This window comes from Vicugna pacos, chromosome 2 (assembly GCF_048564905.1).
Source record: "Vicugna pacos chromosome 2, VicPac4, whole genome shotgun sequence".
Classification (NCBI taxonomy): domain Eukaryota; kingdom Metazoa; phylum Chordata; class Mammalia; order Artiodactyla; family Camelidae; genus Vicugna; species Vicugna pacos.
Window position 1 is genome coordinate 82760525 of NC_132988.1, and position 7293 is coordinate 82767817.

The window sequence follows — 7293 nt, forward strand, 5'->3', positions numbered from 1 at the left end:
GTTTGTGACTCCCAAGTGGTAGCTGCTTAAAGTGACTTCTGCGAGCAGGCAGCTGCTTCTGCCGTTTACACTTAATCAGATAATCACGGGGCTGCGAGAGCCCGTAACCCGCCCTTCTGCATTAGCCAGGGCCTGCCAAGGCTTTCTGAAGACTGTTCCAGAAACTTCAAGTGTTGTCCTCACACATACACTTGGGAAAGTAAAAACACTTGGAGAGAGGAGACGTCTATTCCTTCTTGGAAAAGAGGCTGAATGACGTTGTTTTTGTCCCCCGAACCTCTCTTCTTCCTGCACAATCTTTGTATGGACATCACCCCTAGCCCTCAAATACCGTGTAAGGTTGTTATCATTATCCTCATTTCACAGATGGGAAACTACGGTTCAAAGAGGTTAGATTACTGGCTCTGGAGTGGGAGAACTAGGGTAGGTGAGCAACCATCCCAGTTTGCACAGGACGGGGGTTTTCTGGGACAGATGGGGCATCTACTGGCAGCACCAGGAAGGATGCAGAATTCAGAGAACAAAGTTGGGGCATCAGCTTTGGGGGTTCAACTCAGGACACCAGGCCCTCTTGCTGGCTATTCAGAACCACTGGAAAGAAGGGTCCAAGAGCTGACTCTCCAGAGAGGTGAAAGCCAGGTGCAAGCGTGCGCACCGTCGTTTGTGCAGTTGGCCACATCAGAGGACACTTTACCAGTGACCTCAAATCCTTGCCCACTGCACTGCTCGGGCCTCATGACAGAACCTCAGAGAGGCCACGGAGGAGTCAGGTTTTTGCTGAAATGCACAGAGCAGAATTGTACTGAATTAGTTAACAAAATCAGACCACATCATATTTTGACCAAAAGCAGAAATTAAGACCTTCAGACATTCTTTCAAGGATGATCTACAGTCCCTTCTTTCCTTTCTTCTTTCCTCTCACCCTCACCCCCGGGGTTTTCTCTTTCAAGATGTCTCCCTAGCCGAGGGAGGGTATAGCTCAAGTGCTAGAGCACGTGCTCAGCATGCACAAGGTCCTGGGTTCAATCCCCAGCACCTCCTCTAAAATAAACAGATAAACCTGATTATCTCCCCACTAAATAAAAGATATTTTTAAAATTTGTTAAAAGATGTCTCCCTGGACTGCAGGGGGAAGCCAGGCATGGACTACACTTGTGGTGGAAGTGTTGTCACTGGAGCAGAGTCCTGGTTGGTCCTCCCACCACACACACACACACACACACACACACACACTGTGCTGGGTGTTACCCTCTAGTTGTTGGCTCCTAGGAGGTCCAGGGAGGCCTGGGGAGGCCTGGGTTGTTGAGGGAGAGCCTCAGGGGGTGGCTACTTACCAGTGATAAAGGAGTGGGGTGGGGGTTTCAATGTTATAACAGGTGGCGAAGGTGTACCTGGGCATTGGGTTTTTCTCTCAGCCCTAAGTGGGGGGAGCCATCCTCCCACTATAGCTCCTGTGAACAAAACATATTGCCAGCCATATCAGTAAACAAAGAATGCTGTGGCCATCGAGTCCTCAGCTGCTACCCTGCCAGCGAGCAGAAGAAACTCAGGGTGCAGAGAGCAGGTAGCCTGGCCTCTGCAGCCACCCCCAGAAGTGTACCTGGAGGGGAATCAGGACGGGAAGCACGGGAGTCTGGCCCCAGGTAGTTAAGGTGCACATCAAAGGAATGCTTTCAAGGAGCCCAGACCTTTGCACCTTCACATACATAGAAAAGTGCTTAATTCCTTAACTTGAGATATCTGGTTTTCTTTAATTAACAGTAATCTTTTGATGTTCTGACTACCTGGTCTTTGCTGTAAAAACTCCTATATATCCTGGTTCCTCCCCTACCTCTTCCGAGCAGTTCCTCAGAGCGATCTGACAGGCTGTCTTCCCGGGCTTAAGTCCTCAGAATTGTCCACCAAATAAAACATAACTCAACTTTTGCGTTGTGCATTTATTTCAGTCAACACTCCTCTCCATCCACCCGCCTCTGACTCTGTCCCCTTGGAGGACAGAAGATTAAAACAAAAGGGCTTCAGAGAGATCATCTCGTTTGATTCCCTCCTCACCCAGACAGGGGCTGAGGCTGGAGAGGAGATGAGAGCTTGCAAAGTCCCCTTGGGTGACTCCAGGGTGGAGACAAGGAGGCAGGAAGAAAAAGGTCTGCAGCTTCTAATCAAAACTGTTCTCTCCCTTCAGCTGATCTAGAATTTTAGCCCAAATTATTTTCAACTCTTTCGTTCTCCACTGTGTCAAACATGCCAAACTTGTCTTGTTTTGTCATCAAACTTTGTATCTTTATCAGTTCAGTCCTCCTTTCTGCTCTCTGATTGTTTCCAAGTGAAATCATTCACAACGTCTTAACTAGATGGTGCACAGATTTGGGTGGACCCTGGGGAGGAGGAGATGGGGCCTGCTCTTCCTCTACTGCCAGGGGCTCCGTGAGTCACGGTCAGGGGCGGCCGTCAGGTCAGGAGCACCACACACAGTGGTCAGGAGCGAGGACCAGGCCTGGGTTGGACGCTCAGTCAATAAGTTTTACCAAAGGATTTTGTTTTTCTTTACTCCAGCTCCCCACCCCTTGCTTTCTAAAAGCACAGGGCCCATCCCTGAAATTTCAACAGTGGGCGTGGGACCTCCCTTTTCTCACCTGGTGTGTTAGGGGATTATAGCCAAGCTGAGGTGGCCCCGACCTGCACCATCTTCCCATTATTCATGGAAGGGGCAGCGTCTCAGGTGAGGCTCCACCCCCACCCCTCTTGAGAATGTCACCATGCCGCTTCTCTTGCAGCTCCCGCCAGCAGCGGTAAGTCCTAGTGCTGAGGGAGTCAAGGTGGAGCAAGTCATTTGTGGGTGAAGAAAGATGCCCCCCTCCACCTTCCTCCCACAGCCAGGGTGATGGTCCCTGTGATCAGGGGCCTTCTCCTCCTCAGACCATTAGCGTGAATGGGATTTCGAAGGAATGCTCATGCCCTCCCGTTTCATTAGACTCTGGATGAAACTAAACAGAATGAGAAGAAAAGGCAGCATGGGCCACCCCAGATGCAACAGGCTTACCCAGGCCCCTTGCGAACAGGCACTGCTTGTAGGCTGCAGCATCTTAACCCCCAGTCATCAAGTGACTCAGAACTCCAGAAGGACCACAGATGGGCCAGGTGAGATGATGGAATCCACACTTACACCGAAATGCCCACAGTTCACCGAGAGGATGACCTAACCATGACTAGGTATACAATGAACTATGAAGAACACAGTGTGACTGTGTCATGACCTCCAGTCCCTCTTCACCAGGGAGCTTGTGAAACTCTCTGCCAGGAGCAGCCAAGGGAAGCGCCTCCAACCCAGGCCAGCTGGCATCCTCTTCTGTGTCCAGGTTCTCTGCTGCCTGCTGGTCCTCTTCTGCTCCCCACACTGTTCCGTGGCCCCGTCAGGCTGGGCCAGGAAGGGCACTCTGGGAGTCAGAACTTTCAGACCGTCTGCAGAGACTTCTCGGTCTCTCTGTCTGCAAGTTCATACTTTGCGGGCAGCACTTTCAGGAAGTATCCCTCGATCTTCTGGTGACCCCTTTTCCCCATTTGCTTCTGTACAAGTGAGATTTGGCCCTTGGGAGGTTTATAGCCTTCACAGTGGATTTTCTTCTATGCCTTTGGTAGTTTTCTGTCCCCAAGGCATGGCTTTTCTCCCTCTGCACTATTATTGCTCCTTTCCATATGCTCCCCAATCATAAGGCAGCTCTCCGCTCTTTGGTGAGCTCTAGCTTTGGGCAGGAAGAGAGCAGGTACCCTCACTGTCAATATATCACTGCCTTCGATGTGGCTCTACTATACACCTCTGTTTGCTGTAGCACTTGGGGGTCTTAGGTTTAAATACTTTGTGCCCACCATGTGTGGGCTCCACAAGGAAGACTGAGGAAAGTCCAGCATCCTGTTTTAAGTATTATCAGTAGCGACCATTTATTGATCATACACTATGTTCTAGGCATTATGCTAAGCACTTTACCTGTAATATCTCTAGTCCTTAAAAGCAAACCTCTTAGATAAGCATCATTAGTCCCATTTTACAGATGAGAAAACTGAGTCTGAGGGAAGTTATATAACTTTCCCTGGATCACATGGATGGTAAGTGGCAGAATCCAAGTCTGCAGGATTCATAAGTCTATACTCTTTCCTTTCCACCAATCTTCCAGTCACCTAGCAAAAATTTATTGACCAATTACCAACCTCCAGGCCTTGTCTTTCCTTGTGGAGTGTCACATTTAGCTCACTTCACCCTTTATCCTACTTCTCTTGATCTGTGACAATAGAGAAGAGAATTCCTGAAGCCCATCACAAGGTCTAGAACAGCGAAGATAAGGGAAATAATTACCTACCTGCAGGTGTTAATTTGAAGTCTGTTAACCACCAGGAGAAAAAGAACTGTGTGAGAATTACTGTATCCACTATTAGTTCTAGGTCACCCATCCCAGGCAGTAGCTGGAAATTTCAAGCGGAGACAGATGCAAACGTGGGAGATTACGGAATCCACTGAATAACAGGAAAGAGAAGCAGGAAAATGAGCTTTAAACCCCTACAGCCTGCCCTGCAATCCTTTTTATAATTAGTAGCAGTACTGGACTTAATGTTTCTAAGAAATCAACAGCATCATCAATCCAAGTGACATAGGAGAAGATGAGAGCCTGATTGATTGTGTGCTATTCCTTGGAAGTGTAGTAAATCAGTGGTGATATAAAGACCTAGGATCTAAACTTATAGAAAAAAAATCACTGTGGCCAGCTACTTCACTTATTTGTGGGTTGTTGAAAGAGTTTTAATTTTCCTGAGAGCCAAAGCAAGATTTTCTCATTAAAAAAAAAAAGCAAACAGAAATTGAGAACTGATATTGTAAAATCCAATTTTCATGTACTGGACATGTGCCCAAGCACTAAAGCACTTTAGATCATCATACTAAGGACTTCTTGGATTGACAGAACTGTTGGTAGCACTTTTCTACTATCTCACTAGTAACTGAACTCTGATTTTGTTTAGACATCAGGGAAATTTTTCTAGGGAACATAGGTCCTTCCCTTGGGCCCTTGAGATGAGCCATGGTCAGTGTGATTCATTTCCTCTTTGCAGACAAGGGAATGTGGTGGTCATCTGATCCACTTCTCAGCAAGGAGACATAACTGGAAGTCTGCTAATGGCTTCTGTATGGAAGTTCCTCTCTAACAAAGGGAGATACTAAAAAGAAAGCCCAAGTCCCGTCCTACTGTCTTTGAATGTTTTAGTTTAAGTATCAGAGTTAACAAGCTACTATAGCAATCTTGCCACCATGAGGGGAAGCAACACTATCACTCTGAGGGCTACAAAATGAAAGATAGAAAAAGCCTGGGCTCAAGATGTGAAAACAACCTAAATGTCCATTCACAGATGATCGGATAAAGAAGTTGTCATATATATACACAATGGAATAGTACTCAGCCATAAAAAAGAATAAAATAATGCCATTTGCAACAACAGAGATGGACCTGGAGATTATCATACTATATGTAGTAAGTCAGACAGAGAAAGACAAATATATGACATCACTTATATATGGAATATAAAGAAATGACACAAATGAACTTGTTTACAAAACAGAAACATTCACAGACATAGAAAACAAACTTATGGTTACCAGGGGAGAAAGGGCATGGAGAGGGATAAACTGGGAGTTTGGGATTTGTAGATACAAACTACTACATACGAAATAGATAAAGGTCCTACTGTATAGCACAGGAAACCATAATCAATATCTTGTAATAACCTATAATGAAAAAGAATATGAAAAGGAATATATATATATATATGTATAACTGAATCACTATGCTGTACACCAGAAACTGACACAACATTGTAAATCAACTATATTTCAATAGGAGAAAAAGAAACAGAAAAGAAAAAGAAAAAGTCTACGCTCTTGGTGACCTCATTGCACCACTGGACAATGTGAAACCACACACCTGTAGAGTTCTTAATTGATGTAAAACTGCTCTATGGTTTCAGCCACGTTTCATTTCATCTCCATGATACAATGGATAAAGAGAAATAGCTTGGCGTCAATGTATTATTCAAGGGCAGAAGAAATGTGTCTGTGGCCAGATGAGACTGCTGATGTCAGACTCACAGCCTTCAAAGGAATTTAGAAACTGAGCAAACAGCACATATTTATTGACCAAGCACCTACTATGTGCCCTACACTGTGCTGGGTGCTGGGGTTACAAGAGTGGATAAGTAGGCAAGGTCATTAAGGTCACGGAAATCACATTCTGGAAGACAGATGATAACTGCACAAAGAAATAAGAACAGGTGAAAATATTCTTAGGCAACTTTTAAAATATTGTTTCAAATCAGTCCTGAGAAGGGGGGAGGGTACAGCTCAGTGGTAGAGTCATACTTAGCATGCATGAGGTCCTGGGTTCAATTCCCAGTACCTCCATTAAAATATGTAAATAAATAAACCGAATTACCCCCTCCCTACCCCCCACAAAAAAAAGTTGGTCCTGAGTATAAATCCAGATTCTGGAACCAGATAGATGTGAACTCAAAGTCTACCTCTATCTCTTGCTGTGACGTTGGGGAGGTCGTTTTGTCTTTCTGACTTATCCATTTCCCCATCTATAAAATGATGATAATAAAAAACTAATGCATAGAGTTGTGAGGATTAAATAAATTCTCTGGAAAGTATTTTACAGAGATCCTGGCACATAGTCAGTTTCTCTAGATTCTAGATGATGAATCAACATCATCATCGTCATCGTCATCCCCACTGTCATTGTCATAATAATTTGTACCAGACACTGTGGGTGTCAAAAGATGAACAACACACACACCCTGCATTCGGGTAATCTGGGAGGCAAGAATCCAGATTCAGCCATAGAACCGTCAAGAGTTAGGCAATGAATTAGGCAGAAACAAAAGAATTCCTCTGGTAACCAGGGTTGGGGACAGCTAGGCCCCCTGTCTCTACTTTTCTCCCAGACATTTTATAACCATTCTCCCCTTTTCCAAGAGGGAAAGAGATATTCTGAATGATTGCTGCTCTTCTTCCACATACAGCCACTGTTCCCAAGAGAATCAAATGGGCCTTTTCTTTCTCCAGTGGAGTGAAAAATATAGGACATGTCTATCTGGGTGGCATTTACCAGTGTGTGCCACATATCAGCAAACACGCACAGATACTCCGGTAAATGATCGCACCAAGCCCTGTCTCCATTCCTTCATCCTCTCGAAATCATACCCACTTAATGCGTTTAGTGTTCTGCAATTGACTATTAACGGCTGTATCTAGCT